The sequence below is a fragment of the Lonchura striata genome, chromosome 9, assembly GCF_050655825.1.
Source record: "Lonchura striata isolate lonStrDom1 chromosome 9, ASM5065582v1, whole genome shotgun sequence".
In the NCBI taxonomy this organism is placed as follows: Eukaryota; Metazoa; Chordata; class Aves; order Passeriformes; family Estrildidae; genus Lonchura; species Lonchura striata.
In genome coordinates, this window is record NC_140711.1 from 7,026,846 (window position 1) to 7,038,853 (window position 12,008).

At 48.5% G+C, this 12,008-nt stretch overlaps 1 long non-coding RNA gene across 2 annotated transcripts in view; it reads right to left on the reverse strand.

The window, feature by feature from the left end:
* LOC110474085 (uncharacterized) overlaps positions 1-12,008 on the reverse strand; it is a 125,309-nt gene that overhangs the window by 69,893 nt on the left and 43,408 nt on the right. For both annotated transcript variants that reach the window (XR_014957294.1, XR_014957295.1), the window contains one exon: positions 11,002-11,045. This is a non-coding gene — a long non-coding RNA (uncharacterized LOC110474085). The remainder of the gene's footprint in view (positions 1-11,001; positions 11,046-12,008) is intronic.

The following is a 12,008-nucleotide window of genomic DNA, read 5'->3' on the forward strand; positions in this document are numbered from 1 at the left end:
TGAGACAGAGACTGGAGGATTTGGGAATTGCACCAGGTTTCCAGCCTTTCCTGGAGGGCTGGCTGTGGAGAGGAGATGCTCCATGCTGAGGGTCATTCCCCTTAGCCCGTTCCCCACACCAGTGTCACACTGTCCCCTCCAGCAGCACAGGCTGCCCATGGGTCTCTCCAGAGTCACCTGGGGCCTGGGAGATGCCTCCCTGCTCAGAGGAGCAGGTTTGCATTCATAGCCTCAAAATGAAACTTTTCTTTCCAAAAGGAAAAGAAGCAGGGGGAGAGAAGAAAAAGGAGAGGCAGGAGGGGAAGGGGGACAAAAGGGAAGGGGCAGCTGTGGGCTCCAGCCCCAGCCCTGCCTGAGCTCCTTCCTTTTGATGACAGCCCCAGTTAGCGTGGGGCTGGCTGCAGCCCTGGCAGCAGGGAGCTGCTCCCTGTGGAGAGCCAGGGAGGAAAGTGCTGGGAAGGATGGTTATAATATAAATATAAATATAAATATAAATATAAATATAAATATAAATATAAATATAAATATAAATATAAATATAAATATAAATATAAATATAATTGCCTGGCAGAAGATTCACAATAGTACAGCCAGGATGAAAACAATCCTCCCTACTGGCTGGACAATGCCCTTACCTACAGATAAGTCCAAAAGTCAAATGGACTGTTCTATCTCAACCCCCAAGACGTATGGTTCACCCCACACCTGTAACCTTCCCCTGAAACATCAAGTGTCTGTGACCCCATTGGCCCAAGCCTTGTTCCAGCCCAGCTTGAAGCCCCCTGATAAGTTCCAAGAGGGCGTCTGGCCCCTCGGAGACCTCTTATCAGGGGTCTCCGAGGGGCCAGACGCCCTCTTGGAACTTCCCTTCTCTTGGAACTTCCCCCCTCTTGGAACTTTCCTCCTCTTAGACCTTCCCCCCTCTTAGAACTTCCACCCTCTCCTAGAGCATCCTCTCTACCCCTTGTCTCTCCCGTCTCCCATCCCCTCAGTCTTTGCCACGTGCTGTGTCTGGCAGCTCCAAGCAGGACCTTTCTCCATCCCTAATAAACCTGATATCCCAAGAGCAGCCTGCAGAGATCTCTCATCTCCATTCATCTAAGCTGTCCTGGAGCGCAGCGTTCCCTACAGGGAAGGAAGCTTCATTCACCTGCAAAAGGTGCTGAAACCTCTTAGAAAGGCTCCTGTGCCCATATTTAATGCGTTCACATGACCAGAGGGGAGAAAAGTGGGTGTGAATATCAGTGTGAGTATGCAGCACCCCGTCCCAGGAGGCTCCTGCTGCAGCTCTTCCCTCACTGCGTTGCTCAGGTCCTGCACAGAGAGGGGCTCAGAGGGCAGGATGCACACACACCATGTGCTTTTCCATGACTGCTCCAAGGATCTCCCTGCAACATCCAGACAAGCCAAGAGTACTCTCTAGAGCCTCACTTGTGCCCTTCACCTAAAGGAAGGGAAGCAGGAGCAGAAAGTCCTGGCTGACAGTCATCCAGGTTGGCTATCAAAAGCCATCTGGAATAAAAAATAATCTGTGTTTTGTTGGCTGCATCTCTCCTGCCCAGTACCAAATGTCCCCAGTGTTTGGACAGTGTTTGGCCACTTCCCATTGTGGCTCCACAATCAGGGTGGCAGGTGCCAGGAGCAGAGAAGGTACAAGGAAAGGGAATAAAGACAGCAAAGGAATGGCAGTGAAGGGAGAGGAAGGAAAATAAAGAGGTGAGTGGGCACAAGGCAGGGGGGCTGAGTGAATCCATCAGCAGCTGCTCCTGCCTTCACCCCGAGCTTTGCCAGAGCTTTGGCTAAGTCCAACAACAAATACCCACTGTACCAGGGAGATTATCCACATTTAAACAATGGAGGGAAGCAAGGCCTGAACAGAGGAACAAATGGCACCTCTGAGGACTGAGCAGGGCATTCCAGATCCTGGATGCTGGTGCTGGCTGCACTTCCCATTGCTCAGCCCATCCTGGGGAGCACCAGACCAAGGGTCTCCCCTCTCCAAGTCTGGAGGTCAGGACTAGGATGGTGCAGTATATGATGGAATGGTTTTAATCATATTTCAGCTTGTTTTAACCACAAATGGCTGCATTTCTGAGAGCTTTAATGAGCTTTGGGGTGAAAAGGAGCAGAATTTTGATTGACATACACATAGAATCCTAGAATGGAACCTTACACTCATCACATTCCAACCTCTGCCATGGGCAGGGACACCTTCCACTAGCCCAGGCTGCTCCAAGCCCCAGCCTGGCCTTGGACACTTCCAGGGATGGAGCAGCCACAGCTGCTCTGGGCAACATGTGCAGGGCCTCACCTCCCTCACAGGGAACAATTCCTTCCCCATATCCCATCTAAATCTATTCTCTGGAAGCCATTCCCCCTTGTCTTGTCACTCCACCCCTTGTCCAAAGTCCCTCTCCAGATCTCCTGGAGCCCCTTTGGGCACTGGAATGGTCTCTGAGTTCTCCTTGGAGCCTTCTCCAGGCTGAGCACCCCCAGCTCTCCCAGCCCATCAGTGCCCAGATGAACAGACCAGAAATGCCTTTACCTGCCTGAGAGACCCTTGAAGAGAAGTGCATGTAGAAAAGCAGAAGATTCAGTAATGAGGCAGTGCTGAAAACCCCCTGAAGAAGTCAAGGCAAAAAAAAAAGAGATGCTGCAGAGTTAAACGTTATAAACAACCTTAACTCTGCCTTCCCTTTCCAGGCAAAAATCAAACCTCAAGACAAGCCTACAAGCACAGCAAGATGTTTGCAGGAAGATGCAGGTTTTGAGAAGTGGCATATGGATAACAGTACCTTGAATAAAAAATATTGAATTCCCCTTATTAAATCTCTGCCTGCAAAATCCATTGTGCAAAACACGAGGTCAGCTCTTCTTGTTCTGCCTCCCCTCAGCTTAAATGCATCATCCATACCAAGGCAAGGCTCCAGGACAGAGATTTCAAATAAATGTAAGGGTTTATGGAGTTTCCCAGCCAAGCAGCTTTCTGGATTCAGAATTACAAACCAAGTCAGGAATACTTCCCAGAGATTCATTAAAATCCTTTACTAGACCCCTTAAAAATATGCACCTTAAAACAAAACAAAACAAAACAAACAAAACAAAAAAAAAAAAAAAGGAAAAAAAGGAGAAGGGAAAAAAATACTGTTGCTGCAGTACAACTGAAATGGATTCATTTCATTTACAGCATTCAATTACAATAATTATTTAAAGTTTTGCTCTTGTTTCTGTGTCTCTTCATCCTCACTGATGCCATGAAAGCATAAAAGAACACAACTAAACATGTCACACATGGTACCTTCTCTTACCACCTCTCCCTCACACAGAGAAGGACAATTGTGCACTGCAGTGTTTTCTTTCAGTCTGATTTTGATTTAGAGGGGTCATTCTTCCACTTTCTACACTTCTAATCTGACACTTGACTCAAAAGAGGGGCAAGGTATCCCACTCCTGCTGGAGGAAAAGCCAGAATGTAGCACTCTTGTGCTGAACACAGAATTTTTTGCATGATGTCACCTTGAGTCATTTTCTTCTTGTCCTTTCTGTAAATATCTTGAAGGAATGAAAACACCTGAGGCTGAACAAAAGGGCTCCAAACTCACATATAACAGCCTGCTTTTTAGGAGAGTTGTGTGAGCCCTTGAAAAAATCCAATAGTCTCTTGACTTAATGCTGGAATCCACTAGAGCAGGTTTTTATCTACTTGTGCACATTCCCTTCAGGAAGGTGAAAATGCAAACACAGGCACAGGGAAGCACTCAGAGGCATCATGGCTGGAATTGTCAATCCTGTCCCAGTGCCCCTTGTAGGGGACACAAGGAGCTGGCCCAGTTCAGGCTCTCACTGCTGGGCCAAATCTGCTCAGACCACATCAGGACGGGTTTTTTGTTGGGCTGACTCCTTTTCCTCAGCCAGTATAAAGTGTTCCATGAGATCTGGATAATCCAGCAGAGGTGGAACAGCATTCCAGCAGCTGATCTGAAGCCAGTGCTCGTGACAGGGTTAACCAGAGATTTCCAAGCCATGAAACCACAGCTCCCAAAACCAAACCCTCCTGAGCCTTTACTCCTTGCACTTTGTTGGACTTCCAAGAGGTAAAGAGAATAAATGGCACATGATGGAATTATTAAGGTTGGAAAAACCCTCCAAGACCATCGAGTTCAATCTGTGCCCCATCCCCACCTTGTCACCCAGCCCAGGGCACTGAGTGCCACATCCAGGCATTCCTTGGACACCTGCAGGGATGGGCACTCCAAACCTCCCTGGGCAGCCCCTTCCAGTGCCTGGCCACCCCTTCCATGGAGAAATTCCCCCTGATGTCCAACCTGAACCTCCCCTGGCAAAACTTGAGGCTGTTCCCTCTCATCCTATCCCTGTTCCCTGGCAGCAGAGCCCAACCCCCCCGGCTGTCCCCTCCTGTCAGGAGTTGTGCAGAGCCAGAAGGTTCCCCTGAGCCTCCTTTTCTCCAGGCTGAGCCCCTTCCCAGCTCCCTCAGCCTCTCCTGGGGCTCCAGCCCCTTCCCCAGCTCTGTTCCCTTCTCTGGACATGCTCCAGCTCCTCGATGTCTCTCTTGCACTCAGGGGCCCAGGACTGGCACACATCTCTGCCCGCAGACCCCATCAGCCCATCTGAACTAAATTATCTGTGTAAACATTGGATGTACTGAGCAGTTTCAGCAGATTCCCCAGAGCAGACCCAGCTTGGTCACTGAGCTCTCCCATCTCCAGGGCCACCAAAGATACACCAGGTCATTCTGGGCACAGCTGAACTCACAGAGCAGCACTGGCACCACATCCAGACATTTCAGTGATGTTGCCATGGACCAGCACGCAGCACATTTTCATTTAAACTCATTGCTTCTAAGCAGGAAGCATTTTTAATTTCCTTCAGCATTAAGGGTAATGTTAGCCACTATAAATGAAATGAAAGATGCCTCCCAAAATGCATTTTTAAATGCACCCTAAATAGCAAACACCATTCAAATAAGATGCAGCCAGGATTGTAATTGGAAGCTGCAGAGAGTGCTCTTTCAGGATTCATAATAAATGGCATTTTGCTGAAAAGGTTCATGTAATAAAAAGCTTCACAATTAAGGGCCAGCTCCTCCAAAACATGCAGCTCCTTCAAACAGCACAAAGTACCCCAAAACTCTCCAGGTGAGCTATGTGGATGTGTCCCTGCATGGCTCCAGCAGCAAAGCAGGAGGAATACAGAAGGAAAGGTTCCTGGAAGGACAGCAAAAACTTTATAAGGTCTGGAATGGCTTTTCCATGAAGATCAACCCAGTGGATTGGGATGCTGCAGCCTAGAAAAGAGGCAGGTGAGGGGGATTCAAAAATCTTGCGTTGCTGGAGGAGTGAGGGAGGATCACCACATCCCAGGATCACTGAGGTTGGAAAAGTCCTCCAAAACCATTGAGGCCAAGCTGTGATGGATCCCCACCTTGTCACCCAGCCCAGAGCTCTGAGTGCCACATCCAGGAGTTCCTTGGACACCTCCAGGGATGGGGACTCCAAACTTCCCTGGGCAGTCCCCTGTGTTTAACAACCTTTGCCACGAAGAAATTTCTCCTGGTGCCCAACCTGGCACAGCTCAAGGCCATTTCCTCTTTTCCTGTCACTGCCTGGGAGCAGAGCCTGGGCTCACCTTGCCACAGCCTCCCTTCAGGCACACAATTGCTCCTTAATCACCTCGTCCAGCCCCTGAACAAGGAGCATTAGGGGGAAGCAATCAAAGAGATCCACAGCAAATCAGGGAAGGTGGTTATGAGGAGAGGGGGTTGGAAAGTTTACACGTGGCTCAAGGCAGGGCTGGGCAAGGACTTGGAAGTGAAATCCAGCAAGGATTATTAGAAAGATGAGTCTTCCCTGACACAGAAAGTATCCTAAGCTGAATATAATTAGGGCCCAAGAGAGTATTCAAGGAAAGTATTAGAACTGTTTGCCTCTCCCTCCTGCTCTCCAGAAAAGCAATTATGGCCAGTGCAGAGGGTGGGGTTTTATCAGCTGCCTTTTCTCACTGCAGTGAGCAAAGGAACCTTCCATCATCTCCTGGGGCAGGGCAGAGCTCTGCAGAGAGAGAAGAATGCAGACAGAACTGAGGTGAAGGGACAAGAAATGGGCAAAGGAGGGCAGAGTGGGACAAACAGAGATGTACGCGGTTCTACAGGCAGCCCTGAGGACCAGTCCTGGTCCTACTGACTTCAAGGGAGGGGGAGAAGAGGCTGAGCTGCTGTAATGGGGCTGTTGCAGCTGTGATGGTTTTAGGAGAAGAGGAAAGGAAAATGTACAGGGAAAAGCAGCATCTCCAAGAAAAGCAGGTGCTCAGGTGGGGAGAGCAGTTGGAACTCAGGAAATGGAACTGCTGGATCAAACCTGCAGTGGTGCATCCCAAAACTCACCTATTTCCCTCCTACCCAACTACAGCACCCTGAAAGCAATGGAAGGTGCTCCTCTCCCTCCCAGGGGTGGCTCCCTGAGCTCACTAAGACAGATGAGCCCCAAATAAGGATCAATAACTGGGCTGTGAATAAGGCAAGATGGACGAGGGAGGGAATGGGCACTGAAAAGGGCAAGTTCCAGGCAGGATTAATGATGGAGAGGGAGTTGCACTGGAGCAGAGGAAGTCACACTGCTCAGCTCTTTGTGCCTTCAGGAGGGGAAGGGTTTGGAAGGAGTTACGTGTACCAGGGAATCCAGATGCCAGTGAAAGCTCACTGGCACCTCCAGAGTGCTTCTGTCTCAGTGTTACGGGGTTTAGATGGCAGCAGGGACAGATCCAGGAATAAGGGAAAAAGCTGGAAAACCATAGGGCAGTCTTACAAAGGCACAGGCTTGTGCTGGTAACACCTCAAGAAGGGAAAAATCCCAAATCTGCCCATCTCAAAGCCCCTCTCTACCTCTCCTACAGTATTCCACTCTTACTTCCTTCAGTTCTCACGTTCCAGGCCACAGCCCTCTGCTCAGCCAGGCTGCTGTCACAATCAAAACCATTCCTCCAGTCTTGTGTCTCCATCAGGATGTGGGGGGAGGCAATAAACACCCCTTCTCCAGCAGCAGCTGCACAGCTTGCTCCAGGCACAGGGTGCTTGGAGGAATGTTACCTCGGAGGAAATCATTAAAGGAATCCGGCTAATTTTGTAATTCACACCTGGACTGCAAATGTTAAAGAGCCTGCAATAATCTCTAATGAAATATCACATTGTTTAAAGAGTTCCCAGTGAAATTCGCCCTTAATTGATTTTTGATCTGTGAAAAAACACTGTAGAGAGAGAGAGAAGGTATCAGTCAGATTCCTGTTTTATCCCTCCTGCGAGCGTTTTCCTGCCTTTGTTTCCTTTGTCCCCAAGGAATCAACACTACCCTGGAGAAAGCAGCCTGGAAGACACTACAAAACTAATAAATAACACTCGAGTGGGAATCTTGAACGGCACATCCTCTTAAATCATCCTGAAAAAGGTGAAGCAGTCTCCCAGGACAGCTCAAAAATCACAGAATGTGGATCCGTAGCAAGAACCATCCCGGACAGATCCCGTGAGTTGGACCTTCTCCAGCCCCCAGAACCTCCCCAACAGCGCCGAGGCTGATCCCTTGTGCAGTGACACATCTCATCTTGCCCTCAGGACATCACAGGGGAGCTTAATCCAGACATGAGTGACACAGAGCAATGGCCAAAAATACTGACAGCAAAAACCTGGCAGAAAATTCCTGACAGCGGCAGCATCCGGCAGCTGCTGGAGCCAAGGAAGCAGGTCAGGATTAACTCACAAGATAATGCACTGCAAAGCTCTTCCAAAACCCAGCAGCAAACTGACATCAAGCAAATGAGTAAACAGTAAAATATAGCTGGGAGAGATGAGAGGAAATGCATCTCTAAACATCACCGGAGACCCAAATAAACTGCTGAAGCAGGCGGCTGGAAAACACCGGGCATCAATAAGGCTTTAACTAACATTTACAGCTGCCACAGAGCCTGCTGCAAAGAGCCAAAGCTAAAAGGAAAAAGGGGGGAAAATGAAGGAAAGGATGTGCAAGGGTGTTCTTAAGAGCTGCTGGAAGGAACTACATCCCAGGCTGGCCAACTAAACCAGCAGAGGAACACCTTCCATGGCAAGGAAATTGTGATGGGATTGAGGGCAGGGTGAAATCTGAGAGGCTGCCAAGGGAATGGGAAATCCCTGGATGTGCTGAACATCTTCAACAATAAAGCCTTTGATAAAATAAAGATGCTGTTAATTAAGGAATTAAGGGGAGAAGAATCCTCACAACTGCTGTGTTCAGGTCAGTGCTGCTCAGTAACAGGTTCAAGTGGCTAAACCTGGGATAATGATGGATAACCTGGGACAACAGGGGATTCCTTTCCCTCAATTACACAGCACTAACATCAGGTTTATAATATGGCCCTGGCACAGGGTGCCCAGAGAAGCTGGGGCTGCCCAATCCCTGAAAGTGCCCAAGTCCAGGCTGGATGGGGCTTGGAGCAGCCCGGGACAGTGGAAGGTGTTCCTGCCCATGGCAGGGGGTGGAATGGGCTGAGCTTTGAGATCCCTTCAAACACAAACCAGTCCACAATTTTATGATTCTACAGTCCTCATGGGAATGATCAGATCAATTTTGCTTTTGTAAAGCATGTGTTGGCGTATACTCCCAGCAAGGGTGGTTCTTTTCAGCTCCTGCTGGAGAACTTTCCTTATCATTCCATTCATATGTCTCTGTGAGATCCAGTGACATTTCCACCTCAGCTGAAATGGGGGAATCAGCCAGATGGGATTCCAATGGAAGTGATTTCCCTGTGACCATGAGTTTTATCCTTGAGCAGGACTCAGCTGGGACCAGTTCTCTGTAGAAGCACCAAGAGAAGCTCTGTGAGGAGTTTCCCATCCTGAGGGCTTTTCTTTCCTGTACCAATCTGAGGATCTTCCTTCAGCATCTCTCCCTAGGCTGTCTTGTCTAGACTATCACACTGAGTATCTGGGGCATTTCATAATCTTCTTAAGAATTGTGACCTTCAGTTCTGTGTTTCAGTGACCTGAAAGTTTGTCCAAGAAAAACATGTGCTTTATTTTTAAAATACACAAATTCCCCCAGCTCAGCTGTTTCCAGTCAGGTCCAAACCATGCCACATTTTCTCACATCTGCAAAGAGCTGCTGTATGTGAAGTGTATTTCTTCCATCCCACTTCCTTGAGTATAATCATGCACAGTTAATTTTTAAAAAAATGACAGCTCAGTAATTTTTTCCCCTTGTATATCCCTTCACCTTTTGCAAAAAAAAAAAAAAAAAAAAAAAAAAAAAAAAAAAAAAAAAAACCCAGGCAAAGAACCAGCTCCATACAGTAGGTATAAGTAATAGCCCTGGAAGGTGGCAGGTGCCAGGATAGGCCATCCAGGAAGATTTCAGCTGTCTCCTCTGGAGCTAGGCACATCTGCAGATCCTCAAAGCATCCTTTGTGTCCAGTGCCTGCCATGCCCCACAGCACAGAAGCTGACACAGGGTGACCTGGGCGAGGTCACAATGGCCAGGACACACCTGGGAGCCACTCCCCTATCCCAAGCCCCTGTTCCATCCACTCTCCCTGGAGGCTGGGGCTCTTGGTTTGTTGTTTAAGGTACAATTTAGTGCACTCCTTACCTGCTTCCTTTGAATCTAATGAACCACGCTCTCAATTTGATTTGTCTGCCTTGGAAGTCTGCTCCTCACTAATTCCCATTCATCCATCTAGTTTTCCTTGTTCCCTGCAAACTGTCATTTTTCTGACTGCAACATATTCAACTCCATCATCCCAGGCATTTTATTTGTGTGGTTCTGCTCTAACGGCGAGCGTGGCTGTTTCAAATTATGCCTTGCTTTCAGTTTTGCTTGAGTGTAAAAATGTCGTGTAAAAATGAACTACCCTCTGATGAAGGCTTTCAGCCTTCCCATTTGAGGAACAGCAGGCAGCTTTTTGATTCTGGGAGCAACGGGAGAAGGAGCAATCCAGCTTTTGTTTTACAGATTGCTACAATAGATAGCTTCCCTGTAGGAAGTGCAGCACTATATTATGCTTATGTAAAGGGTAATGACTGGGAACTTGGAGAACTCTCCTCTTTGGAAGTGCCTGAGGACCGGGAACAGCAGGTGTGGAGGAAGAAGAAAGCTCCAGTGCCTTTCTGTCCTGACTTTCTCTTCTTTTATGTTTGGAGACTGAACTCGGTGTCAGAAGCAAGTCAGCTCCTGCAGGTACATGAAAGTGGAAAGGTGTAAACGTGGCAAGGAAGAAACCCAAAAAACAGGGGGAGGCAGGGCAGGGCTGAATCCCAACGCCTGGCCCTGAGCAGCAGCAATGGAAGGGGCTGTGCTCAGCAATAAGAGGCTCTTTAGCTCACTGTGGGGAAACTGGGCAATTACCCGAGGGGCTGGGTAAGGGAGAGAACAAAGCCAAACGCTGCTGGGGAAAGCCTGTGCCGTGTTCCAAGAGCAGCACTGCACAGCACAGCAGCAGCAAGCTGAGGAAAACCCCCTGACACCCTCCACAAAGACATTTCTGACCCACTGGAACATCAAATACTAAAGGTGCCCCTGTCTGTCCCTGCAGACCTGAGGCAAAATGCTCCTTCCCGCTGCTAAACAGCACAATGAGCACCACAGGGAGCAAAGCTGCAAAAAGGGACCCTGTGCTTTGCCTGTTCCAGGCACAAAAGATGCCAAAGCCCCAGGAAATGCCACCAAGATGCAGGATCTGAAGTCTGAGCTGAGCAAAGCTGGCTCAGGCAGCAGCTCAGGGAAAGCACTCGAGGATCCTATGTGAGAGCAAAGACATGAGCTGGCACAGTGGGAGAAACAAAATGCAGGACACTGCTTCCAAGCCAGGCCAGGAGCAGCTCTCTGGGATTAATCAGAAAATACAGCTTGCCTGGTTTGCCCCTGATTGGAAAAGTCTCCCTCCTCTAGTCCAGAGCCTTCAGGTTGAGTCAGACTTTTCATGGTGGCTTTTCCAATTTTGGGGGTCACATCCGTTACCTACCCTGGTGTGTGTCCAGCTCCATCATGTCCAACTCCCTGGGTGGCCTTTGGGAACAACAGAAAAAAAACACAATTCAGTAAAAAGCAGCAGGAAATTCTCTGAATAGAGAATTGTATGAAAGAACTGAGGAAGGAGAAAACCCCTGTGTATTCCCCTAAACTCTGTAAGAATTGTTAAAAGCAGCCAAACAAAGGGACAAGAAACTGCTGGGACAACACAGTAACACACATTTACTGAGAACATGGATCAGAGCAGCCCAAGGATGTGATTTGCATCCCTTTCCAGGCTGAGTTTTAGGAAACCAGCAGCTCCCAAGCAAGCAAGCAGAAGCATGGTGACACATAGCAGCCTGATCGTGCTGGACAACAAAGACCTCCCTGATGCTCTGAGAGGAAGGAAACAAAGATGCAGCAAAATACAGACAAATTAAAAGGACTCCACCAGTCACAACAGCACGAGGACAATGGGAGTTCTAAGCTGTATGCCAAGGGAAAGCACAGACTGAAATACAAGTGGTACAGTCAGCACAGGAAATGCTACACAATCCTAAAATACAAGTTCATTCATGGAGCTGTGGTGCAAAAGCTGCAGGAGATGAATATACAGTTCATACACACAAGGAATTGAAAGAAGGAGTGACCTGCACGATCCCCACATTATCTCTGCCAGGGAAAACCTCAGATGGTGTTTAAGGAGTGGGATGTCTCTCAAACACACCGCAGCCAGCACTGGGTGAGAGAAGAGCAGTACAGCAATATGTGACAGTAGCAATATATACTTGGAATGCACTGCAGGAAAAGGAAACCATTCTGAGAGCCACAGACATCTCTGATCCAGAAATGTGCCCACCACAGGACGAGGTGCAAGGCAGGGGTAGTGCAGCAATTAAATAAAACATTTTGCTAGCACCAAGGGAATTCACCCCGGTCAGAGAGCACACATCCAAACACAGGGGACCGAGGAGACTCTAACTGGGAAGAAGAAAAGCAAGCAGCAAACTCCAGCTC